The sequence below is a fragment of the Rhinoderma darwinii genome, chromosome 4 (assembly GCF_050947455.1).
Source record: "Rhinoderma darwinii isolate aRhiDar2 chromosome 4, aRhiDar2.hap1, whole genome shotgun sequence".
Classification (NCBI taxonomy): domain Eukaryota; kingdom Metazoa; phylum Chordata; class Amphibia; order Anura; family Rhinodermatidae; genus Rhinoderma; species Rhinoderma darwinii.
The window spans coordinates 330,227,618-330,241,415 of record NC_134690.1 but is presented as its reverse complement, the minus strand read 5'-3'; the positions used below and the strand labels follow the sequence as shown (position 1 = coordinate 330,241,415).

The following is a 13,798-nucleotide window of genomic DNA, read 5'->3' as shown; positions in this document are numbered from 1 at the left end:
AGCAACACATTTTCCCTATAAACGTCCCCCAGACACAGCACCCCATTGACCTTCCAATACTCTGAACCCTCCATCATTTGTAAATGTGTAAACATGGGATTGTCCCACATCGGTGTCCCCTCCTCCAAATCCCCGAAGCCACATATCAACTTAGCTGCTTTCCACACTTGATGAGCTAGTCTGTGAAGTAGGAGTAGTCTCCCTCTAAACAAATTAGGATTCTCCAGCCCCATGACCGATATTCCTAGCACCTGTCCTAAAGCATAGTCGGGAAAGGATTCCATACCCTGTCCGATCCATTCTTTCAAATAGCGTAGTTGACCACTCAAAAAGTAAATATAAAAATCAGGCAGTGCCATTCCTCCCCTATCCCTTGGACGTTGTAGTTTGACCAAGGCAAGCTTCCTTCGAGATTTCCCCCAGACAAAGCCAGCCGTCAATGAGTGCAGCTAATTAAAAAAAAATATCTCGGAATGGGACCATTTGCATGTTCTAATAAATATAATCCTTTAGGTAAAAGAATCATCTTCACCAAGTTAACCCGACCTGCCACTGACAGCGGCAACGTTTTCCATATCTTAAATTTCTCGATAAACAAGGCCTCTAGAGGATATATGTTTTTGTCATGAGACTCTGCAGGGAACTTTGTGATGTATATACCAAAATATTTAAAATTAGTGACAACGGGCAGGTTATAATATATATCCGGCCAGTACACTTCCCATAGCGGCATCAGAGCTGACTTAGCCCAATTTATCAGCAGCCCAGGATATCGGCCAAAACAATTCACAATATCAATAGCCCTTGGGAGAGTATCCTGTACCTTGGACATGTAAAAAATCAGATCGTCTGCATATAAACCTACTCTGCTTTCTCTGTTCGCTATTTTCACTCCCTGAAATATATGATCCTGTTGTATATGGATGGCCAGAGGCTCTATGGCTAATGCAAAGAGAAGAGGGGATAATGGACATCCCTGCCTGGTGCCCCTACTCAAATCAAAAAAAGCAGTTCCTCTACCATTAACCAATAAATTGGCTCTAGGATGTTTATATAGAATGGATATCCATTTGGAGAATCCAGATCCAATCCCAAATTTAGACAATACCGCTTGCAGATAGTTCCATTCCACTGAATCAAAGGCCTTGGCCGCATCAAGCGAGGCCATCGCCCATTGTCTGTTTAAATTCCCCACTACCTGTGAAGCCGCCTGAGCCCTCCGAATATTCCTGGAAGTGGATCTCCCAGGAATAAAACCAGATTGATCCTCATGTATGAGTGAGGTGACAATATGATTAAGTCGGTTTGCCAGAATTTTAGTTAAGATCTTATAGTCTAAATTGAGCAGGGAGACAGGTCTATATGATCCACACTCCATGGGGTCTTTGTCAGGTTTCAGCAAAATGATATAAAGAGGTGGGCAAAACTCCCTTTTCAAAGGCTGCTGCATAAATCTGAAGCAACTCAGGACCAATAATCTCTAAATATCGGGAGTATACCTCCAACGGGATTCCATCAGGCCCAGGCGATTTCCCATTATTTAAATCCTGCATGGCCGTCTGCAATTCTTCCAGAGTAATAGCCTCATCTAAGCGGTCTCTAGGCTCCCCTGCTAACTGCGGGAATGTAATCCCCTCCAAATATTCCATCAATGAGTCTTCCGAGTAATCACACTGAGATGTATATAGATCAGTATAAAATCTGCGGAACCTATCCCCAATTTGTTCAGCATCATTAAGAGGTAGTCTTCCCTCATCCAAGATTTCCAGAATGGCCGAAGATGATTGATTAGAGTGTACTATGTGCGATAATAATCTACCAGACGGATTACCTAGTTCAAAGGCGTTTTGTTTAAGAAAAAACAGCTTCCTATCCCCCTTCTCCCTGAGATGTATCTGATACAATCTGCCCGCCTGCTGCCATTGCAGTCTGTTGTCCTCAGTCGGCTCCTTGATATATGCCTGTTCCAGGTCCCTGCACGTCCCTGCCAATCTACCTTCCTCTACCCTTGATGTCTTTTTAATAAATGAGATAGTGGACCGCAGACAACCCCTCAAATTTGCTTTAAACGTGTCCCACCTTAGGAGGATATCAGTCTCTTCGTGGATTTCAAAGAATTGGGTTAACTGATCAGGGATACGGTCATTAGGCCCTATCAGGTAAAACTAGAATGGGTGAACCCTCCAGTTTAGTTTGCTAGCTTGTCTATCGTATAAACGAAATGTTGCCTGCAAAGGCGCATGATCCGAAGTACTAGGAGGGGCGTATTCAATATCAGCTACCCTGGGACCCAAGGAAGCTGATCCAAACATATAGTCTATTCTAGACAGCGCCCCCCTAGCAGGAGTAAAGCATGAGAACTCAAGAGATTGGGGATGTCTCAGTCTCCACAACTCCACCCATCCCATCTATCAGTCATTGCAAGTTGGAGGATGAGTGCAACTCCCTAGTCTCGTTCCGAGGTGTAAATTTATCAGTATGCGGGTTCAGTAAAAGGTTAAAATCTCCCATACATATAACCTTGGCTTCAGGGTAATAGGTTTGCTGGAGGTGGTGCATATATCCCTATGATGACAATGGACACACAGTTAATATATGCGTGTACAAATACATATCTACCCTCTGTATCTTTCACCGTCTTGGTTGCATTCCACCGTACCGATCTATGAACCAGTATAGACACCCCTCGAGAATATGACGTATGCCACGAGTGCTCCGCCCATTGAACCCATGGTTTTTTTAAACGATGAATTGTATCAGCCGTGAGATGGGTCTCCTGGAGGCATAGAATGTGCGGTCCAAATTCCCTCACGTGTGCAAACACGGTAATTCTCTTGCGAGGGGTGCCCATGCCTCTAATATTCCATGACATGACTTTCAGATCAGCCATACAAGCAGGCCCTTACATGTTTGCAGATGGTTCCCCCCCTTATCCCCTGTATCTAATAAAAGCCATATACCAATATCATAGATTCCATACATTGCATAGATTGTTTAGCAAGCTGTGTAACTTTTATCCAACAAAACAAAACTTCCCCCTGTGGGGACTTCCATGAGAGTAGTCCCCTCCCATGGGCAAACTTATCAGTAACCTGTAATGGTATAAGTGTAGCTGTTATACCGTGGCTGATGGTTACGGGGTGTCTGTGCATACAATTAGAGATGGTAAGGTTAACCTACACAGAAATCAACCACATTTCCCCGCTATCACCCATCAGACCTCTTCACACTATCAACAAGAAATACCGGACTGTCCAGAAGGTTAACGGATGCATCGACTTCCCTGCGACATGGCTTCAGGTATTCAAGAATGGAGTGTCCAGTTCCAGTTTCCCAATCTGCCAGTCCTTTCACCAAGAGAGGAATTTGTGCTGCATACCTGGACATCCGGTATCTCGACAATCATAGCAAGTCCCATGTGGCACGACTTAAGCACTCTGGTCACCTGGTCGCAAAGATAGCCATTCCTCAGATCTCCAAAAAAAAATCGCTTTCCCTCCATCAGTGATACGTAGACGAGCCGGGTAGGCCATTGAGTAGGATATATTCAGATCCCGCATCTTTCTCTTTACAGCAATAAATGTAGCGCGCTTCTTTTGTAATTCCGCTGAAAAATCTGGAAACAAGAGCACTCGGGAATTCTCGTGTTGGATATTGGGGTGCTGACGAGCCATCTGTAAGATCTGATCCCGGTCTTTCCAATTAAGTAAACGTGCTAGTAATGGTCTTGGCGGCATGCCGGGCATAGGTGGTCGTGCTGGTACTCTGTGTGCGCGTTCCACCGCGAATGCTGCTGAAAAATGTGCTTCAGGGAAGGTGGTATGGAACCACTGCTCAACAAAAGCGCCTGGCGTTGTTCCTTCTACTCGCTCCGGCAGACCATTAATTCCGATATTATTCCTGCGTGAGCGGTTTTCCAGGTCGTCACATTTTTGCTGCCATATCTCCACTTGGGCCTCCATTGCCGACAATCTCGCAGGAATGCGTAAATTAGCATCTTCAATGGCCGAGATTCTGTGTTCCGTGTCTTTCACCCTTTGTCTTAGCTTCTGCACATCATGGCGTACCAGGCCCAGATCCACCCTCACCTCCTCTATCTTCCCCGTCAGCGACGTAGTGGACAGAGTGATAGCCTGCAGCAGTTGTTCATATACCTGCTACAGGGTCAGTTCTGGCTCAGGCTCCGTCTCCTCTTGCTGTGTCGTGCTGGTGCTCTGACCTCGTGGTGGCCTGGAGCGCTGTGCCGGAGACTCTGCGGCGCCATTTGTAGAACTGTCCCGGGAAAAGTTTCAATTTCTCCGCCGCCGACGTACCTTTTGTGGGACCCATCGGTGCCATGACTCAGTGCCACTCCGGGAGGCTGTGAAGAGGTCTGTCTGTTTCAGGATACTATGCAGGATCACAGGTATTGCGGGTTACCGGACGGAGCTCTCACTCAACACGTCCTCTCATGTTGCCTGCCGGCCACGCCCCCTGACCAAGCTATTTTATTCGTTTTTCTATAGTCGAATTCAAAGAGCTTTTTTATTTTTCCGTCTATATAGCTGTATGAGGACTTGTTTTTTGCGGGATTAGTTGTACTTTTTAATAGCACCATTTTAGGGTACATATAATTTTTTTATTGACTTTTATTAACTTTTTTTGGGGGGGGGGGGGGATTATAAAAAAAAAAAACCTAAAATTCCACTATTGTTCCATGCGTTTTAAATTGACGCCGTTCACTGTGCGGCCTAAATAACATGTTACCTTTATTCTATGGGTCGGTACGATTAAGGCGATACCTCATATGTAGAGGTTTTTTATGTTTTACAAAAACCCTTTTGAACTAAAATGATTTGTTTTTGCATCGTCGCTTTCCAAGAGCCGTAACTTTTTTATTTTTCCATCAATATAGTGATTTTTTGGGCTTGTTTTTAGCGGGACGAGACGTCGTTTTGATTGCTACTGTTTTGGGGTGCATGGGACTTATTGATTCATTTTTATTATGACTTTTTTGGGGGGCAATGGAAAAAAATTGCAATTTCGCCAAAGTTTTTAGCGTTTTTTTTTTTACGGTGTTCACCTTGCGGTTTAAATTACATATTAACTTTATTAATTGAGTCATTACGGTCGCGGCGATACCATATATGTGTACTTTTATTTCTTTTTTACACTTTTACTAAATAAAACCACTTTTTATGGAAAAAAATTGATTTATTTTTTTACTGTCATTTTTATTATTAATCTTTATGTCACTTTTATTATTTATTTCATTAGTCCCACTAGGGGACTTTACTGTGCGATCTTCAGATCGCTGCTATAATGCTTTGGTATACCAGAGCATTATTGCCTGTCAGTGTAAATCTGACAGGCAATCTATTAGGACGTGCCTCCGGCGCGTCCTAAGGCTGGGTTCACACGACCTATTTTCAGGCGTAAACGAGGCATATTATGCCTCGATTTACGGCTGAAAATACGGCTCCAACACGTCGGCAAACATCTGCCCATTCATTTGAATGGGTTTGCCGACGTACTGTGCCGACGACCTGTCATTTACGCGTCATCGTTTGACAGCTGTCAAACGACGACGCGTAAAATGACTGCCTCGTCAAAGAAGTGCAGGATACTTCTTTGGACGTAATTTGAGCTGTTTTTCATTCAATGAAGAACAGCTCTAAATTACGGCCGTCAATGACGCCTCGCAAAATGCGAGGACAAGCAATTACGTCTGCAATTACGGAGCTGTTTTATGCATTTGCGGGCCGCCGATGGGTGACAGAGGGAGCTCACTCCCTCTGTAAACAAGTTAAATGACGCGGTCGCTATTGACGGTGGCATTTAACAGGTTAAACGGCCGCGATCGAAGTAAACTTCGATCGCGGGTGTTGGAGCACGAGCCCAGCTATCATCAGACAGCAGAGCCCCGGCTCTAGCCTGCACGCGACACCCGTGCAGGACTTAGACTAGGCCAACGTGAAAAGGCGACGACCTAGCTTAAGGCCCCTTAGCGACCAACATGAAAAGGAGTATTGGTCGTCACTAAGGGGTTAAGGCTACTATTAAGGCAATGCTTAACCCCTTCCCGCCATTTCACGTACAGTTACGTGATGGGAGATGGTCTTCTCCCGCATCTCCACGTAACTGTACGTGAAACAGATGGAGCTGGCTCAGGAGCTGAGCCAGCGCCATCACCGCCGGGTGACAGCTGTATGTAACAGCTGGCACCCTGGGGTATCGGCCAGGACCGGAGCTAGCCTCCGATCCGACCGATTAACCCCTCACATGCTGCGTTCAATAGAGATCGCAGCATGTGAGGAGTTTATAGCCACCGGCACCCCAGCAACGTGATCGCTGGGTTGCCGGTGGCTGCAAAGGCGATCGGAGGGCTAAAACTTACCTCCCGGTCCGCCAGTAACGGAATCCTCCTATGCCCCGTCGTTGGCGGGGCCCAGGAGGCTTCCGGTACCATCGGCAAGATGGCGCCGGCTCAGCTTCCGGTTCAGAAGCTGAGCCGGCGTCATCAGCAGTGGGTGTCCGCTGTATGTTACAGCGGACACCCCGATCTATCGCCAAGAACCGGACCTAGCTCTGATTCCTGGCATTAACCCCTTCGATGCAGCGATCCATTGTGATCGATGCATCCTAGAGGTTTGTAGCAAATCGGCAGACTTGCCATGCGATGGCAAGGCTGGCGACTGCTACTATGGCAACAGGAGCCCTAACAATGGCTTCCTATCTGCCATTAAGTAAGCCGTTTAGGCCCCGCCCGGAGGCGGAGCCTGATCGGCTTGCTGTCCGTGAACAACTGACAGTTCTAATACATTGCACTACATAGGTAGTGCAATGTATTAGAACATCAAACAAACAGTTGGACCTTCAAGTCCCCTAGTGGGACTAAAGAAAAGTGTAAAAAAAAAGTAAAAATAAAAGTTGTAAAAAATACAATAATTTTCAAATAATAACACAAAACACAATTGCCCTTTTTCCCTTATCAAGTCATTTATTATTGAAAAAAATAATAAAGCCATACATATTTGGTATCGCTGCGACCGTAACGACCTTTAATATAAAAATATTGTTATTTATTCCGCACAGTGAACGCCGTAAAAAAAATAACTAAAAAATACTGACATAGTTGCTATTTTTTGGTCACTTTGTCTTCCAAAAATTGAAATAAAAAGTGATCAAAAAGTCGCACGTACCTAAAAATGGTACCTATAAAAACTATAACTCGTCTCGCTAAAAACAAGCCCTCATACAGCTCCGTCGACGAAATGGCTCTCACAACTTGGCGACAGAAAAAATCCATTCTCTTTACAAAAGTTATTTTATTGTGCAAAAAGTAGTAAAACATAAAAAAGTGCTATAAATTAGGTATTACCGGAATCGGCCTGACCCGCAGAATAAAGGTAACATGTAATTTATAATGCATGGTGAACGCTGTATAAAAAGAACTAAAAAAATATGCCAGAATTGCTGTTTTTTGGTCACCTTGCCTCCCAAAAAAAAAAAAGGATAACAAGTGATCAAAAAGTCGCATGTACCCCAAAATGGTACCAATCTAAACTACAGCTCGTCCCACAAAAAAAAAACAGCCCTCATACCACTACGTCTATGAAAAAATAAAATTAGTCAAGGCACCAATAAGCCAGGAAATAAAAATATGCAGTTGTGCCGGCCCGAGGGGAACGTTTCTTCTGTTTCAAGTAGCGAATTATCAAGGCCCCTAAAATTAGGGAACCAGAAAGGGGAGGGCCCAAACATATCTGCTGGAAGGGAGGGCGCCCATATTATACCAGGACAACACCTTCCCAGCAAAATTCCCCAAACTTCAAAAGGTGCTGAGTGTGGACCAAAAGGGGAATAAGTAAAGACCATTTATTAGTGTGATACCGGACTGTGCAGAAAGGATTGTGTCACAGCATAACACACATCTATGAATTATTTTATTGATTTTTTTACCCCACTATACCACCTGACCATGCCCCTTATATACTCCGCCCGCCTTACATGTACCCCCACATTATAAACAGAAACACCAGTAAGACTCAAAACAAAGCTACTACAAGCAAAATCCACGTTCCAAAAGCCAAATGGCGCTACCTCCCTTCTGAACCCTACAGTGTGCCCAAACAGCAGTTTACTTCCACATATATGGCATCGCCATACCCGGGAGAACCCTTTTAACAATTTTTGGGGTGTGTGTCTCCAGTGGCACAAGCTGGGCGCCACATATTGGCATATCTATTGAAAAACCTTTTTCACTCTGCAACATCGAGTGCACACGAATTTCTGCCAATCACCTGTGGGGTTAATATGCTCACTACACCTTGAGGGGTGTAGATTCCAAAATGGGGTCACTTCTGGGGGGTTTCCACTGTTTTGGTCCCACAGGGACTTTGCAAATGCGACATAGCGACCAGAAACCAATCCAGCAAAATCTGTACTCCAAAAGCCAAATGGCGCTCCTTCCCTTCTGAGCCCTACTCTGTGCCCAAACAGCAGTTTATGACCACATATGTGGTATTGCCGTACACAGGAGAAGTTGCTTTACAAGTGTTGTGGTGCTTTTTTTCATTTATTTGTTGAGAATATGAAACATTTTCAGCTAAAACTACGTCTTATTGAAGAAAAAGGATTTTTTTTATTTTCACTGCCCAATTCTAATAAAATCTATGAAACACCTGTGGGGTCAAAATGCTCACTACACCCCTAGATGAATTCCTCAAGGGGTGTAGTTTCGTGAATCGAGTCACTTTTGGGGAGTTTCCACTGTACTGGTACCTTAGGAGCTTTGCAAAAGTGACATGGTGTCAAGAAACCAATCCAGCAAAATCTGTGCTCCAAAAGCCAAATGGCGCTCCTTCTCTTCTGATCCTTGCCGTGTGCCCAAACATCAGTTTATGACCACAAATGGGGTATTGCCGTACTCCAGAGAAGTTGCTTTACAAATGTTGGTGTTCTTTTATTCCTTTATTTGTTGAGAAAATGAAAAATTTTGAGCTAAAGCTACGTCTTATTGGAAAAAAAGGATTTTTTTTTATCTTCACTGCCCAATTCTAATAAAATCTATGAAACCCCTGTGGGTTCAAAATGCTCACTACACCCCTAGATGGATTCTTCAAGGGGTGTAGTTTCCTAAATGGAGTCACTTTTTTGGTGTTTTCACTGTTCTGGTCCCTTAGGGGCTTTGCAATTGTGGAAATTAGAAAAAATTAGCTAAACCTACATTTTCTTTGAAAGAATGTAGATTTTCATTTTCATGGCCTACTTCCAATAATTTCTGCAAAAAACCTGCGGGGTCAAAATGCTCACTATGCCCCTAGATAATTTCCTCAAGTGGTATAGTTTGCAAAATGCTCTAGGTGCTCCTTTGCTTCTGAGGCCAGTGCTTCAGTCAATAAGTACACTAGGGCCACATGTGGGGTATTTCTAAAAAGTGCAGAAACTGGGCAATAGATATTGAGTTGCATTTCTCTGGTAAAACTTTCTGTGTTACAAAAAAAATAGATGAAAAATGAATTTCTGCAAAAAAAAAAAAAAGAAATTTGAAAATTTCACATCTACTTAGCCTTAATTCCTGTGAAATATCTAAAAGGTTAAGAAACTTTCTAAATGCGGTTTTGAATACTTTGAGGGTTGACGTTTTTAAAATGGGGTGACTTATCGAGGGTTTCTAATATATAAGGGCCTAAAATCCACTTCACAACTGAACTGGCCCCTGTAAAAATAGCCTTTTGAAATTTTCTTGAAAATGTGAGAAATTGCTGCTAAAGTTCTAAGCCTTGTGATGTCATGGAAAAATAAAAGGACGTTCAAAAAACTATGCAAATCTAAAGTAGACATATGGGTGATGTTAATTAGCAACAATTTTGTGTGGTATTACTATCTGTCTTACAAGCAGATACATATAAATGTAGAAAAATGCTAATTTTTCGCAAAATCTTGGTGTTTTTCACAATTAAATACTTAATGTATCGAGCAAATTTTGCCAGTAACATAAAGTCCAATGTGTCACGAGAAAACAATCTCAGAATCGCTTGGATAGGTAAAAGCATTCTGAAGTTATTACCACATAAAGTGAAACATGTCAGATTTGAAAAAATTGGCTGTGTCCTGAAGGCCAAAACTGGCAGTGTCTTGAAGGGGTTAATAGTAGAGCACAGATACACGCAATACACATGTATTGCCTTGTATTGCAAGATCGATCCATAGATCGCATGGTAAAGTACCCTAGGGGAAAAAAAAAAATGTTTAATAAAACAAAAATAACTGCCATTTTTGACAGTACAAAATGTACGCAATAAAAAAATAAACATAATTGGTATTGCCGCGTCCATAAAAGTCCTAACTATTAAACTATCACATAGAACTCAATGCATTGCAAACATTGCTAGTTTTGGTCACCTCGCTTCCCAAATAGTATGGAATAAAAAGTGATTAAAAAGTAGTTTGTACCCTAAACGGTACCAATAAAAACTACAGCTCACCCCGCAAAAAAACAAGCCCTCACACCGCTCCATCAATAGAAAAATAAAAACGTTATGGCTCTCAGAATATGGCAACACAAAACGAACTTTTTTTTTGTAAAAGTAGTATATCATAATATAAACAATATAAATTTGATATCGCCATAAGGGTATGTTCACACAGGGCGGATACGCGGTAGGGTATTCCGGCCGAAAAACCGCACCAAATTGTGGTGCAGTTTTTCGACCGGAATGTCCGCTGCGGAAAACTGCATAGAACAAAAAAAAAAAAAAAGATACAGTAAAATACATACCATGGCGACTCGTCCCTCCGATGTCCTGACGCTTTGCAGCCCTGGGATGACATTTCATTCCATGTTACTGCTGCAGTGGTCACATGGGATGAAACGTCATCCCAGAAGGCCGTCCTGGATGAAGAAACACAGACTTCTGGACAAGTATAAGATTATTTTTTTTCTACGTTGCGTTTTTTTGCAGTTTAATCGCTGCTTTTCTGCCCCAAAAAAAACGCAACATTTGTTGCGGTTTTTAGCTCTCCATTGAATTCAATAAGAAAAAACCTGCAACAAATAAGCAGCATTTACGCAAATACAATTAACATGCTGCACTGCACCGCATGTAAATTTCTGAGTTTTTTTTTTCCATTCAGCTTTACGCAGCGTGTGGATGAGATTTGTTCAAATCTCATCCACTCTACTGCTACTATATTATGCTGCAAATTTTCCGCAACTAATTCCTTTGCAGAAAATCCGCAGTATTTACGCTACGTGTAAATTGAACCTTATAGGGTTGAACCGTAGAATGAGAAGAAGCCTGTACTTACCCAGATCTCTATGCTTCTGCGTCCAGCCCGGCCTCCAGGGATGACGTTTCATCTCAAGTGAGGCCGGGCTGCAGGATGTCAGAGGGACATGTCGCCATGGCTACGGGTAAGAATACGTGCTGTTTTCTGCAGCGGACATTCCGGACTAAAAACTCCACCACAATTTGGAGCGGTTTTTCAGGCGGAAACTCCCTGCGCCGTCCAGGACGGATAAGCTGTATACTTTTACGTAGCGTATATGCTCTGGGTAAACATACTAAAACTCGTCCCGCAAAAAACAAGCCCTCATAAAGCTATGTCGACTGAAAAATAAAAAACGTATGGCTCTTAAATTTCGACAATGGAAAAATTTAAATACGAAAATTGGCTCAGACTTATATCCAAAAGAACGTGGACGTTCTTCCTAATTATTGAGTTCAGGTGTTTCAGCCACACCCATTGCAAATAGGTACATAAAAATCAAGCATAAATAGCCATGCAAACTCTACATACAAACGTTAGTAGTGGTAGGAGTCGTACTGAAGAGTTCAGTCAATTTAAACGTGGCTCTGTCATAGGATGCCACATTTGCGAAGTCAGATCGTAAAATTTCTGATCTGCCCCGATCAACTCTGCTATTTTTGTGAAGTGGAAGCTTCTAGAAATAAAAAGTTCAGCCAGAAAGCGGTAGACTAGGCAAATTCAAAGCGAGGCCAGCAAGTGCTGAAGCGGGTGGAGCATAAAAATCACCAATCATCTGATGCATCACTCACTCACCTATAAGGGGGGGGGAACAAAACGGCCATTTTTATTGGCCGACACTCGGACCGTGTCGTGTGAATAGAGCCTTATTGTGTAAGCAAGGTAAACAGAGATGACATCGTCTATTTTCAACCTAAGGCTATGTGCACACACACTAATTACGTCCGTAATTGACGGACGTATTTCGGCCGCAAGTACCGGACCGAACACAGTGCAGGGAGCCGGGCTCCTAGCATCATAGTTATGTACGATGCTAGGAGTCCCTGCCTCGCTGCAGGACCACTGTCCCGTACTGTAATCATGATTACAGTACGGGACAGTTGTCCTGCAGCGAGGCAGGGACTCCTAGCATCGTACATAAGTATGATGCTAGGAGCCCGGCTCCCTGCACTGTGTTCGGTCCGGGACTTGCGGCCGAAATACGTCCGTCATTTACGGACGTAATTAGTGTGTGTGCACATACCCTAAAGCCCTATTAAACTAATTCTGATATCTCAGAAAACCCTTTTGACAACCCTCCCAGTGGTCGCTGTTTACTATGCTTCCCGATAACCATTCTGCTCAATTCCCTCTTTCTATGGCCCTGCTCAGTTTTTTTGCAGGCAGAAAAATCTGCCACAAAATTCCTTCACGATTTTCATGGCTTTTTTCACCAGCGGGCAAAAAATGCTTTCTCTGCCTCCCATTGATTTCAATGTGAAGTCAGAAGCGGAACCGCGGCTTGCTGCTTTTTTCAACCGCATGTGGCTAAAAACCGCCTCCACCTCTTATTGAAATCAATGCGAGACGGTTTTGGAAGTTTTGTGCTGCGGAAAATCAGTGTAAAAAAAAACTCTGTGCGAACTGGGCCTAAAGGTTCAAACGGTAAACCCCAAGGGGCCCTGACCAATCACACTGTATGGGTCCCTGAAATTTCTGATGGCCCTGTACACATAAGATGGAAGTTGGCCCATTTCAGCCGACCATCGTTTTAATATTATACGAAAACTATTGTTCGCAGTGGCCAACGGCAGACTTCGGTCTGACAAAAAACTCCATTTTGCATTATTTCTTTCGCCGTCGTCTGAAACTAGACGTGAATCGGCCGATTAGCCACCACTTTACACAAGCCCTCGTTTACACTTTTTTTTACTAAGTCAGTCTGGCAAGTTGAGGTACGATTGTTCCGCCACATTCTGGACAATCCCAATCTTATAGGTCTGGACTCATTTTGGACAGGTGGATGAAAACGTTCTAATCCACTGACAGCAAACAGAGATTGTGTAAACAGTGAGGAACTGAAACACAAAATACAGTATAACAGAACCTTGTATAAAGTGAGTCAGCTTTATAGAGAAAACCGGGAACACCTTCTACACTACTACAACCTGCTCATTCAGCAGTTCACAACTACTAATCCCATCATCCTCGTGGTGTGCCTGACCTGTAGTTCCACACCGCCAGCAGCATCCCCTGACACAGCACTGCGCAGAAGTCTCTACTGGTGTCACATGACCGCTCCCAGCGTGCTCCGCGGCAGTGTCATGGCGGCGCCCAGAAACAGAGACGCAGCACATGTGTACAGGTGAGAGAGCGGCGGCATCACAGCTCCTTACATGTAACCAGTACTGGTAGACTGACAGCTGGCCTCCCGCTCCCCGATCACATCATTATACAGTTCTGTTCTATCCTTCCCGGTGACTATATTGCTCACTAGTCTAGAACGATAGCTGCAGCGGGATGTATGCGGTCTCATTACCTGTCAGAGTTCATTTACTATAAGAAC

General features: G+C 43.6%; 1 protein-coding gene across 1 annotated transcript in view; it reads left to right on the top strand.

Moving 5' to 3' along the window:
- Positions 1-13,493: 13,493 nt before the first annotated feature.
- Positions 13,494-13,798, top strand: part of TTC27 (tetratricopeptide repeat domain 27) — a 376,553-nt gene continuing 376,248 nt past the window's right edge. The window contains exon 1 of the mRNA XM_075864435.1: positions 13,494-13,597. The gene's annotated coding sequence lies outside the window, so the exon portion shown is untranslated. The remainder of the gene's footprint in view (positions 13,598-13,798) is intronic.